Genomic DNA, 13,776 nt, shown 5'->3' on the forward strand with positions numbered 1-13,776 from the left:
CTTTGATTACAGTAAGGTTATAAGCAGCAGGAGCCCATTATGATTAGCAGTAAAATGAAGAATTTTTCATAAATCATGTTACTTTATAATTTCCATTCCTCCTTATCCTTTTTCTCTGTGTGTGTCTACAAATTTATGTTTTGTCCTAATTCAGGCACTTTGCAATCGTCCCAAAAGCTGTTACTCATTATAACCCAAAAAGAATTTCCTGAATCTTTCGTATTTAATTTTCAAAGGATCAATTATACCAACAAGAAAGTAAAAAAAAAAAAAAAAAAGAAAAAAGACTGAGAACAACAAATGTATTAAAATCACTCAATAATATTTGCCTGAATTGACTTCCTGCTTCTCTACCCTAGGGCTAGATCTAACTTGAATGTCACTTTGGATCCTTGCAAAGTCTGCCACATCCTGAAGTCCTCATACTCCCAAATGACAACAGAGGTGCTGTTAGCATTACCTTAGCCACTCCAAAGTCATACGAGGTCTATCAGGAGGAAGAAAATGCTACTGGCAGCAGTACAGCTGTACTGTTATGGCTGCTACCATGGTATCTGCCTCAGGTGGTACAGTGTGATGTTTTTTCTTTTGGTTGTGAACCTCTGTTCTGAAAAGGTGTATTCCCTGCCATCCTGTCACGTAGCAGTGATTCTAGGTGGCCACGCTTTGTGTAATGTGAGTGAGGGATGCGGCTCTCATGCAGGCAGGGCGTGAGATCCCTGGTGCCCATGAAAGCTTTGAGGCAGCATTGGAAGAAAGTTTCAATGGTTCTGAGGTAAGGGTGGGACTGGGGCTGACTCTTTAGATATAACTGTGCATCCATGGCTGTCGGAGGTAGGAGAGTGGACTAAGCAGACTGCAACTCTGCTGTGTCAGCACCTGTACTTCACACATATCTGCATGAAACTGCAATTCAGGCCAGTGTATATGTTGTGCAATGGCCAAGAATTACATCCTTCTTTGACATTACTGAAGACATTTATGCTGAGAGAACAGGGAATCAAAAATCAACGGAGAAAATATTTGGCATTTCAGGTGGAGTTACATATCTCAACAAAGAAGGCAACATTTCTCTCCTGACTTGCAAAGCAAATGAAAGCAAGTTGTGTTTCCCAGTAGCAGATTTAGAATTATATCCTGTGGTACTGTGTGCTTACCAGTCATTAGAAAGGTGTCGCGGATGAAAGTATTGACACAGTAATATTTAGTAAGAAATCTAGGTTTATTAATAACTAACAGCAATTTATTATTATAAAATAATTCAGAAATACTAAAAGAAAGGAAAGTGACTTATTCAGATTCTAAAATGACAAGATTCACACTAACTTACTTAATGGTACCTATATATATATATACACATGCATGCACATAACAAAATGGACAAACATACAGAAACAAAGGTGTTTGGATTCAGTAGAATGAACACAGAACGGACATACACACACAGAAACAAGGGTACGTACCCACACACACACACACAAAGAGAAGCTAGCTCAAAGAAAATTTCCCTCTCGAGTTTAGAGCAAATACTCCCAATGCCTTGGCATTCCTCAACGGGCGATAATTGAGACTCAAGCAGGGGACTTCGCCCTGGCCTTCCATCTGGAGCAGACGACACCTTAAGGGTTTGGTACCTGAGAGGCATCCCAGCTGCAGGGGAGATGCTGGTCACAGGCCCACTGCAATCCAGGAGAGCTCAAAGGGTCTCCCTGGTGGTCGCCATTTATAGGGTCCAAGATAATTGACTTTTGTCAAATACCTTCTGGTGTCTTCCAGCAGTTACAAAAGAATTTGATTAATGTGCGACTCTGTTATTGTTCCCATTTGACCACATCCCAGGCACAGGTGTGCCAGGCCCTTAGGAGTTGATGGGCCATTTTAACCATTTCCGAGCAATTGGGAGGGGCAGGAGCCAGGCTCGTTAACATTGTCAGTCCTTATCTCCACAGACTGGTGTATAGCTCGGGGGATGTGGGTGGAATCGCACCTAGCACCAAGCAGCCCAACAAAGAGGGGCGGGGGAAGAATTGCACCACCACAAAAGGACTGTTTAGACTGTTGCTATTTCTGTTGTTTTTCCATAGCTGCTTTGGTCCTGGCTGACAAACTGTATCTGGCAGAAGCCGAAGTTTGTGTGTGGTTCTGGAATGTGGCCATCCTATGTTTCTAAAGGAACAAACCTTCCTATGGAGCAGATCTGCTGTCACAAGGAATCACACTGTACCTTTCATTAAAAATTAAAAAATAATTCCTACCAAATGTTGTATGGGTTCATAGCAAGTAGCAGGCACAACATCAACTTGAAATAGGGGAGCTATCATGACCAGAGGGCTAAAAAGACATGTTCAGCTACATGTATACAGACATACAGTTATAACCTCAGGATACCACAGTGAGGCAAATCCTATTGTGATTAACTGTGGCTGTGACATGTGCAACCAACATATCTGTTCATGTATTGCTGCCATTTTGCACTATTTATCCTATCACCCCAAGCGTTCTCTGTAAGATTGACCACTTCCCATTCAGTTGGTAGGATGTTTACCACTGATGTCAGCAGGTGTTAAGTCTTCTGACTAAAGAAAATAATTTAGCTGGAACACTGCAGCATAAAAAAACCCCAAAAGATTTAATTCAGTTTAAGCACTAACCAGATAGAGTTTGGTTTGAGGATGAATATTTGCTTTCTGTGGTGGGGGGTGCTTCTTTCTAAGAGGTGGAATGGTAATTTTCTGTGCTGAGTTTCAGTGTCAGGGGAGGGGACTACAGCGATGACTCCCTGTGAGAAGCTTCTTGAAAGCTCCCCTGGCTCCAAGTTGGACCCGCTTTTGGGCAAGGCTGAGCCAATTAGCGATGGTAGTCACACCTCTGTGATAATGTATTTAAGAAGGGGAACGGGAGAGGGGTTTGGGACTTTGAGGACTGGTTACAGGAAGGACACCTGCGTGAACACCGAGATCAGTGGAAGGCAAGGAGGTGTGCTGGAGCAGAGAGCTCCCCTGTATCCCATGGTGATACAGCAGGGCTGCCCCACCTGCCACCCATGGAGGTCACTGGAGGAGCAGAGATTTGCCTGTGGCATGTGAAGGACCCCTGTGGCTCTATGGGAAGAAGAAGCCCCTGCTGTTGTAGTTTGGCACTGGGAGGATTGCAGCATATAGAGGTGACCCACGTTGGAGCATCTTGAGAAGAATGCATGCCGTGGGGAGGACTCATGATGGAGAAAATTTGTGGATGACTGTCTCCCATGAGAGGGATGCCATGTGGAGCAGGGGGAAGAATGCAGAGGAGTGCTTCCCCCCCTCCTTGGAGGAAGAAGTGGTGGACTGACTGCACTCCCCATCCCCTGCCCCTGCACCGCTGGGGGAGGAGGCAGAGATATTGGAAATGGAGCTGAGCCCAGGAGGAAGGGAGGGGTGGAGGGAGGTGTTTTAATAGGTAGTAACACTTCTCACTACCATTCTGTCTGTTAAGTGTCATTGTTAGTGTTTTGAATTAAAGTGATGTCTTTTTTTTTTCTTCCCCTAATGAGCCTATCTTTTGCCTGTGACCATAAAGGGTGAGCTACCCCTCTCTATCCTTATTTCCAGAGCCTTTTGATTAATTTTTCTCCTTCCCAGCGCTGGGGGGAAGGGGTGAGTGAATGGCTACATGGTGCTCAGTTTCCTTCTGAGCTCAAGCCACGACACTTTCCTTCTGGAGTTTAAAGCACTGGCTTTTTGCTTTGCTGTTAGAGTTGATCCTCCAAAGAAGCTTTAGCAACACAGCAGAGATCTGTGATGATGAGGTCTCTTGTTTAGTGTAGGAAAAGGTATGAGAATCAACTTTACATTTATAACTTTAAAATTCTTGCAAGAATATAGCAGAATGATCCCACTGTAAAACTAAGTAAACTAATACCTTATCGGTTGATCCAACACCTGCAAACACTAATACGTTTATGCTTCTTGTGCTTCAGAAGTGAATGGAAAACAGCCACGAATTTTTATTGTGTTCCTTCATATTTGGCTACTTTTTTCTTCCTAGAAGTCTTAAAAGCCTAGAATCAAGGTACTAGATGCAAAATGATATGTTATTTGTGCATTTATAAAACCTATTGCCAGGTATTAAAGTGGCAACTAGCTCTATTTAAGATGGCAAAAATATTTTTATTATAAAACTCTATTTTCCAATAGTTGTGAAACATTCCAAAACTTGTGAAACATCCACCTTCTAGGCTAAAATTTGCAATGCTTGGTGAATAGTTTTGAAAAGTTTACATATATTCAGACCATCTTCATGTGAGAATGAGAAGCAGAATATATTTCTCCCATTGTATCTTGTGACCCATTTCAACAGCTCTGATGGGCAAAATGACTGACAGTTGAAAACTCTGATTTACTGTGGAAATAGCTATGCCTAAGTCACAATGTCCAGCCTTGTTGTGAAGGACATTGATTTTTATTTAACTGAGATATGAATGTTTGAAAATCGCATGCCAACCATGCACTATAAAGGCTTTTTCTTCTTTTTTTTTTTTTTTTTTTTTTTTTAATTTTCTCCTGATTTTGCCTTACAACCTCAATCTTGGAAAGACTTACAGAAATGTTTAACTTTGCATGCTCCGAGCTTGCTTGGCTCCAACAGAATGACCGCAATGCATACAGCATGTGTGAGGAGCAGGTCTTTATAAAGTAGGGTTATACACTTAATTTTTTTTGTTGATGACATACCCTGTAACTAATCACAATGCATAATGACCTGACTACATTTCAGATGCTTTAACAACTTAAAACAGGTTTGAAGGACCCAGACTCCCAGTGAAAGAAGCACTCTTCTTAGGGCATACACACTTCTCTTCTAGTGCTGTGATCTATAGGAAACATACACAGGCAGGGAAGAAAAATACTCCTGAATTTTATTCTGATCTCTTTTTTTGTGATTGGACTTCACAGCTTTCTGTAATTTATGGCCTCTGTTTGCTGCACTCTAAGCAAGGGATGCAATCTAAAATGCAGGAGCTGGAAAGCTGTAGTTTGGAATGGAGGCTGGCTTTGCTAAGCAGCCATCCCTCTCCTTGTTCCTGCGGAAGCATTTGGCAGTTGATCAAAAGATGAACATTTGCAATTCCTATGCTGAAACTGGAACAGTGAGCTTTTGGCAAACCTGGTTAAAACACTAACAAGAAAGGATCCAATCCCACAGCTATTAAAGGTGATAGGGAAGCTGCCTACTGCAGGAAAAAGGCTGGGAAACTCTGCTGGGCATTGCCTTCCAGACTCTGAGCAACTCTTGCAGGCATCTGCAAAAGGGAGTGGAGTCAAGAGACAATATGTTAGCAATAGTTGAAAGGTAGGTAGCAAGGATTTGCTTAACAGCACAGTTGAAGAGCTTGTGAATAACGTTAGTATCTATTTTTTAGAAGAGCTCTAGAAGCACGTATCAGAGGGTCTGTTGGAGCACTGCCACTCACTCGAGGAATCTGAGCGAAGGAAAGGCATGTATGGTCTCCATATGTATGCTCTGTCCTCTCCTGTTGTATGGCATTTCCCATAACAATGATGGACTTGCCTAGAGGCATTGGAGCCAGCTGTTTGCCATCTGGATATCTCCACAATGCAACAGCCCATTGAGATGCAAGCTCCAGTTTTTTGAAGGCATTTGAGTCATATTAATGTGATCAAGCTAATAAGCTCTGCCTTGGGAAACTGTTACCTAATGTTTCAACAACTGTTTAGGGTAAAATGCCAAGTGAATGGATTGCTGCCAGATACTCTCCCCACCCAGGCAAATGGATTAGAGGAGCAAAGAGCAACAGTCCCTTGTACTTTCTTGCTGTCTGGCCTGATGATTGACCATTCCCTTCTGCCTTGTGGCCCATGCTGGATGAGGGTTGGGAGAGACTAAAAGATGGGCACGTTTTTAAGCAACTTGAATGTTGAGAAAGGTAGATATGATTCTGTCTTTACTAGGCAGGGAAGTCAGCTTGGGTTTTCCACTAGGAAGAGAATGCTCCAAACCCACCACTGGGTAGGGGAAACCCTTCTACTCTTCATCCTTGGAAAGAGGGAATGGGAACATCTCCCTGTAGTGCTGGGGAGAGCACTCCTACTCTCCCAAAAGACAGGAAACCCCAAGTGATAAGCCCTGCTCAGCCACATGCTCACTATGTTGCTCAGTGCCATATTCAGGCTGCTTTGATATACCAACCCCTTCTTCCCATGAGCCATAGGGTTCGTGGGCCCTTAGCACAGGTTTTGAATACCAGTCTGAGGATACCAGCCAAAAAGTTTGGTGCTGCAGCTGTTATGACCTCTCCTGGTTCTGGCCTGTAGGGACACCAGAGCCACATGGCAAAGCTGAGCATGGAGAGTGAAAGGGCTCAAACCAATGAATTTCTGATTAAGACTGATTAAGATACATGAAAGTTTTGCTTGTGTTTGTTTCCCAAGGACTCCTCAACTGTTTTCCCTAGGTCTCTTTGTCTGTCTAGACAAAAGTAAAACGCTTCCTATATAACTCACTGATAGCAGCCTCAAAGCCTTCAAAGGGCACTTGGGCAAACTAAGATAAGGGGGAAAGTGATCAAAAGGACACAGAGATACCATCTAGGGAGGATGATCTCTCTGATTTAGGAAAAAAACACCTGGACTTTACTTCACAGCTCATGCTCTGGAAAGAGCAGACACTGTGAAGAAGACCACATACTTCTTCCCTCCACCACTGAAGACCTTCACTCTATTTTTACTACGCATGCTTGGACTATGTAAATGGATTCCGGGAACTCATTATCATAAGACACCCCTTTCCAGGAAATCTAATGAATATGTATGATTTGTGTGTATGTAAACTGATGTCCCTTGCTAGTTCTGGGGAGCCCTTATGGTGGAGAATCCCCAAGGTGACCCCAGCGCTGCTAATAAAGAATACCTGCTTAACAGTTCTATTGGATTCTGACTGTTGAGTGAATTTCTTCGTTTCAAGAGCCATGTGTGAGCTCTCCCATTCCTGACTCACATAACAGCTCCTAGAAAGGGAGGGAGGGAGATGGGCGAGGGTCTGTGGAGATGAAGTAGGTGTGTGATGGGACTGTGCCAGGCACAAATAAGGCACATTTTTTCCTGATTTGCAAATGGCCATTTGTGATTCATCTCTCAGCACTTAAGTGGAAGGAAAGGAGTGGGTACATTACAGCAAGTTTGATCTCAGCTTGCAGTGGGGGCAAGTATCAGATTCCTCCTTATTACAGGCAGTCAGAGGGCTCACGGGTAACAAAGTTAGCTGATCTAAACAAAGAGGCAATTGTGTATTGCACACATCGTTTTATCCAGGGATATGATGACTCAAGCTTCCTTTCTTGCAGCTGATGGCATCATTAGAAGGCTTCTGCTCTGAATTAGAACAGGAACCCTTGAAGGAATTATAGCCTCATGATTCCTAGCCTCCTGTATTAGTTTGCTCTATAAATTACTTAAACCCATTGTAGAGAGATCAGGGTGAGACTGGGTGTAATGAGGGGCCACCAACAAGCTTTAAGTCCTGGGATGGTGGACTGGCAGGGCCTCAGGCATTAGCACATGTGGGGCTGCCTTTTTGGGGCAAACTTCAAGCAGGGTGGCAGCTTTGTTTAGTGATGGGGAACTTACTACCTGCACCTCTTACTGGTGTGCATTTTCCACCAACTTTGAAGAATGTTGAGATTGCTGCCAAACAGGATAAAAGGACTTATTGACACCAATGTGGTGTAGATAAGCAGACACTCCTTTATTAACGGCTGGGTGTGCAGGGGAGTTGTCTCACCACCAACACACACCTAACTCGTGTAACATGCTGACTATATAGGATACAGTAATACATATTAATCAAGTGCCATACATAAACATGATAATTCCCATAACTCATTTTCTTATTCCCACCCCTTTTCGGTCAGGCGCACCTGAGTCTTGAAATGAGTCACGGGGCTGCTTTTGTGACTACCACGGACTACTGACTCAACAGAAAGACCCCTCCAATGTCCTTGACTCAAGGACTTTGGCTCACATTGCAGTTTTAAGATGCTTCGAGGCCCTTTCACAATGTATGGTCTACAGGGCAATAAATTGTCCTCACCTGAACAGCCTAACAATAGTTGGTCATGAGTCTTATTCTTTGAATAGATCTGGTTAATGATTATTCCCGGCCTGCATGGCCTTAGCTTGGGACTTTACAAAGGACTTTGTAGCAGCATAACTGGTTGTATGGTTACTCTAAATCATTCCTTATTTAAATCCAAATCACCAAAAATCATTAAAATCAGTTCAAATTAATAACAAATCAGTAACAAGATGAGTTGGCCTCACTCCAGTTGAATTTAATCACTCATAGTTGCTCTAATATTTCCTAGGCTCAGTGGGTTGTAGAAAACTGTCATTAAACATGCAAAAGCAACACTGAGATTTACTCTGCAAGGAGGGAGAGAACATGTGGAGTGAGCCCACACTTTGTGCACTGCAGCACTTCAGAGACTGTATTAGCATCTCTTTTTTCAGTTGCTAGTCTGGCCTGGAAGGTTTTTTAATTGACTAATGTTGTTAGCATGGCGAAAACATCAGTGTGTTATCCTCAACGCAGCTGCAAGCATGATCCTAGTGTAATTTTATACCTTCTGATGCTTGATATCTAGTAACTTTCAGTAGATTATCACCAATCTTTGGCTGCTGATATCACATGTGAGGTCACACCTGTTACCAAGATGGTTCTTTTGGTTTTGTGGCCTTACTCCATGCCATTTAACTGGGGTCAAAAGATAAATATCACCTACAAAGGCTCCAGGAATAATAGATTTTTTTCACTGAAAATTCAGTGAAAATTTCAAATACAATTCACAGCTTTTACATGGGAATAAATGCTTCTAGGAATGCCATTCTGAGCAAAATGGGAGTACCTTTCTTTAACCCCCTCTCTTCTGTGTTTGCAGCTTGATATTTCCTATTTGAAGTGAGAATGCAAGCAGTAAATAATGATTCTCTGCTAGAGGAAATTACTGCAATGAATATTTTGGAATTGGAGATTAAGGCCCATTTTGCACTATAAATGGAAAAAGATGGAAGGGAAGAAAAGTCAGTTGTAATTGGCTCATGGGTTTTGCGGTTTCTTAACTCTCTTCTTTTCTCCCTCTCTATAAATATATACATACATGCATGTATATTTAATGTACTGAATTATTGCTCCTTCATGGCTCCCCCTACCCCTTCCAACACTAGAGGGGAAAAATGTATAAACTTAGGCATCTTGATGTTAGGAAGGCCACAAGAGGATCCCAGGCTTGCACCTAAACTCTTCAGTTGCAACATCTTAGTAACATAGCTCTTCTTGGGGCAATGGAAATGATGCCGGTATTGTGACAATGCTTTTGGAGTGAGCTCTGGAACTCTATTTGATGTTAGAATTGAGTTAGAGTTGGATGCATTAGACTTCATCTGCATCTACAAACTGCCCTCCTCATCTGTGGAATTCAGCACTCATTTCCAGAGTGCAAGAAATTAGGGTTATTTCTTTGACAGCTGACCTAGAAGCTCAGGGTTAAATTCTCTTGCTTTTTTGTAGAGTTTTATGTCGCATCCATTACCGCAGCCTCCAAGCACTTTTTCATGTAAAAACAAAAACTCAATCCCACAGAGAGTTCAGTGGGCCCCTGGCAGTTTCCTTTTTTGGGTTCAGCACTCTGCATACATGGCTGTTCTCTTTGGAGGGAATTAGAAAATGAGGGCATGAGGTGGGGAGAATAAAGGTTTTTATATTGTTAGTGTCAATGATGGCAGTAAAGTTGCCCCCAGGGAAAGCCTAGTGACATCCTTTAAAGACCCCAGGCTTGGGAGTGCATTTGCTCCCCACTTGAATAATTTCCACGGAGACATCCCTTTGATCAGAGATGTTTTGTTGTCAGTTCTTAGAGACATTGACTCAGAGGACCCCAGCTGTCAACAGGGTTCACAGACTGAAATTTGGTCCTTCCTGGAGCAGAGATTCAATCCTTCAGCTTCTTTGAAAAATGAGACTTTGAATTGATGTCAGAGGCTATCTGCAAGCTAGGGAAGGGACTACAGCAGAAGCTCTGCATGCCTGCTGCAGCTTCAGCCATACAGAAGGCAACATTTTGTACCAGCTGGAATTGAGTGGCAACCTTAAACTGAGGTCCAGGTATGGTTGCTTCTAATAGTCTATGTCAATGCTGATAAATGCATAGATTGTGTTAGCCATGTGCTACTCCTGGGAGGAAGAGATAAAGTTGCTTTGCAAGCTGAGGATGAAAAAAGCATTTTTAGAAATTAATGTGAGTTGATTGCCCAGGCTTAGTCAGGATTCTGGTGGGACTCTGGAGCTTTGCATCATTCTTGGCAAATGGACTTCACCAATGGAGCCACCCTCAAAGTATGTTTGGCCCTGAAATGCCAGCAGGAGGGTCATTCTATTACAAAGCTGTATCAATTCAGTGAAACCTTTTGTCTCCAGACTGGCACAGAGTCTGAAGGTTAAAATGCTCCAACTGTGGCAGTGAATATATTACCAGAGGGGTGTGTGGGTTGGATGTAAAAAAGGGAAGAACTGCTTTGGCCAATAGAGAGTGGGAGCAGTGATGAGACTGACTCCTGTGCCTTGGGTCAGACTGTTGGAGTAGGAAGGGGAAGGCAGAACAAAGGCAGACACTTCCTCAAGGCCAAATGCTGTAAGGTGTGTGGTAGCACAAGGGGAACTCTAGGAAGCCCTTTCTGGATCTGGATGTCCCTCAGGGGGTAGCTGCCACAGCAGGAAGGACAGTGTCATGAGGGAGGTATGGGTGGCCTGTGAGTGTGAGCACAGTGACAGATTTTGTCCTGGAGCTCCTTGCCCTGGTTCCTTCTGCTGTTTGCATGCATCCCTACAAAAGTTGCCCGTGCTACCAAAGAAACAGAGCAGGCTGTAAGGAGCAAAGTGGAGAGATGTCACAGTATGGTGTGCGCAAAATAAAGGTGGATGTCCAGGCCAAGGAGAGGATGGAGATCAGGAGCAGCAAAAGGCTGAGCATTCAAGCCTTCTTCCCAATACTGGCCACGGAAGAAGCGGCAGAAAAAGTGGCAAAGTTAAGGTGAGAAAGTGGCATTATTGGTGTGAGGTTGAGGGTCTCAGAAGGGAGGGAAAGTGGATGTGAGATGAAAGAAGAGTCCAAAACTGGTCTGGTGGAACACAGGCCATAGGTTTTCACTGGAAGTGTCCTTAGGGAGTCTGGCATCTCATGATGAAATCAGGTTTTACAGAGATGCATTCAGCCTGACTACAGAGATGGAGAGCCCACTGTTTCCCTGGGTATTTTGTTCCAGTGATTAATCGTCTGTGCTCCTAAGAAGTTGTGCTCCATTACTATGTTGGATTTTCTGGGCTTTGCCTTCTGGTAATTAGTTCTTTTTATGTCTCTCTTTGCTAGATTAAAGATTCCTTTTGTAGCCAGTATTTTCTCCCCATGTGAGTAATTATACCCTGTAGCCAATCGTTTCTCAATCTTATTTTTGATTAACTAAAACAGATTGAGTTCCTTAAGTCTTTCCCTGAAAGGCAGCAGGCTCTTTTGTTCTTTCTCCACCCCTTGTCTTTGAATTACATTTTGTGATTCTTCTCTCCATCCTGTCCAGTTTTGTGGTACCTTTCTAACAAACGGGTGGTAGAACATGATTCAGTGTTTTTCTGTCAGCAGTGCTCATAGTGGGTCATCAGCTATGCCAGAACTCTTAATTTTAGTATTTTTATAGTGAACAGTATGCTATCATGGTTTTTGTTTCAAAACCACAAAACCCCTCCCCCACAACACACCAAACAACCCTCTGGACTCTGAACTCCTGTAGATACTCATATATCACCTATTAGCTGCTCCAAGCTGGGCTCTGGTTTCTTCTGAGCTCCTGTTAGTGTGGGGCAGAGTTGACTTGAAAGCTGCTGCATGACAGCAGGCAAGGATTTGCTGCCGCATAGGGCACCCTGCTCCTCAGTGGCTCAAGGACTCAGCAGGGAGCGTGGGGCTGCCTGCCTCACCTGGAGTGGGTGTGAGCTCTGTATTTCTCCTCAAGGAGAGGCAGGGGCTTCCACATTCAGAACATACTTCTCCTTCAAGCCTCCTAGCTTACTACCTGTGCACAGGAGATGAAGTCTTTTCCATGCGTGATTCACTATTCCTTTACAGTTATACACCAAAACTGCTTAGCTCTGCTGGCCCCAAACACCTCACGTTCAGCAATTTGTCTTTAAGAATGTTACTACGTTCTGGGGTTTGTTCTATGTCTGACACAGCACCTGTGTTGGCTTTTGCGTGGCAAGGTTTTGGTAGCAGGGGGGCTACGGGGGTGGCTTCTGTGGGAAGCTGCTAGAAGCTTCCCCTGTGTCCGATAGAGCCAATGCCAACCAACTCAAAGACAGACCTGCTGCTGTCTGAGGCTGAGCCCATCAGTGACAGTGATAGCACCTCTGTGATAACATATTTAAGAAGGGGAAAAAGCCCAACTGCGTAACCCCAGGAACAGTCAGAACAGAGGAGTGAGAATATGTGAGAAACAACTCTGCAGACACCAAGGCCAGTGAAGAAGAAGGGGGAGGAGGTGCTTCAGGCGCTGGAGCAGAGATTCCCCTGCACCCCATGGTGAAGACCATGGTGAGGCAGGCTGTCCTCCTACAGCCCATAAAGGTCCATGGTGGAGCAGATACCCACCTGCAGCCCATGGAGGACCTCATGCTGGAGCAGGTGGATGCACCCGAAGGAGGCTGTGACCCCATGGGAAGCCTGCACTGGAGCAGGCTCCTGAAAGGACTGTGATGGTTTAGACCCTGCCGGGGTCTGAGACCACGCGGCCGCTGCCCCTCCCCCACAAAGGGATTGAAATCCAAAGCCCCGAGACTGAGATAAGGAAAGGTTTAATACAACAGTGCAACAGCAACACAACAAACAACAACAATAACAATAACAGTAACAGTGATAACAATGAACAGAGCAAAATATATACTGATACAGGAGTGAGAGAACCAGCTGCGCCAACCCATGCGATCACCGATTCTTCCTGCGCTCACGCCAGGATGTGCCATCAGCATGATATATGAATAACCTGGCTAGAGCTTCCCCCCCACTTCTGGGGAAGCTTAACCCTATCCTGGCTAAACCAGGACATAATCCACCCCTTTATTCTATACCATGTGCGTCACATCCAGCTGCCATTTAGCAATTAGCATTGACAAAGAAAAGTTAACAAAAGCACAGTATAACTCACTGTGTGTTTTCACCCACAATCAAGTCCCCTTGTGGTATGCATCGGACCTCTCCATCCTTCTGCATCACCCACCAGGTGCACCCAGGTCCTTGAGCAAAAACAATCCCGTGGATGGGTTTGCCTTTGCCCGGCACACGACTAACCCAGACCATTTTTCCCAGCAGGTCCCTCATGCGCACCACAGGGACTCTATCCCCGTCTACAAGGCGTTGAAGTTTTGACTGAGCCGGGCCAGCTCGATTGGCAGATCCTCTTGTGTTGACTAACCAAGTGGCCTTTGTCAGATGTGTGTCCCAGTGTTTGAAGGTTCCACCCCCCATTGCTCTCAATGTAGTTTTTAACAGTCCATTGTAGTGCTCAATCTTCCCAGAGGCTGGTGCGTGGTAGGGGATGTGGTAGACCCACTTGATGCCGTGTTCTTCTGCCCAGGCATTTATGAGGTTATTTCGGAAGTGAGTCCCGTTGTCCGACTCAATCCTCTCTGGGGTGCTGTGTCACCACAGGACTCGCTCTTCAAGGCCCAGGACGGTAT

The sequence above is a fragment of the Strix uralensis genome, chromosome 5 (genome assembly GCF_047716275.1).
Source record: "Strix uralensis isolate ZFMK-TIS-50842 chromosome 5, bStrUra1, whole genome shotgun sequence".
NCBI lineage: Eukaryota > Metazoa > Chordata > Aves > Strigiformes > Strigidae > Strix > Strix uralensis.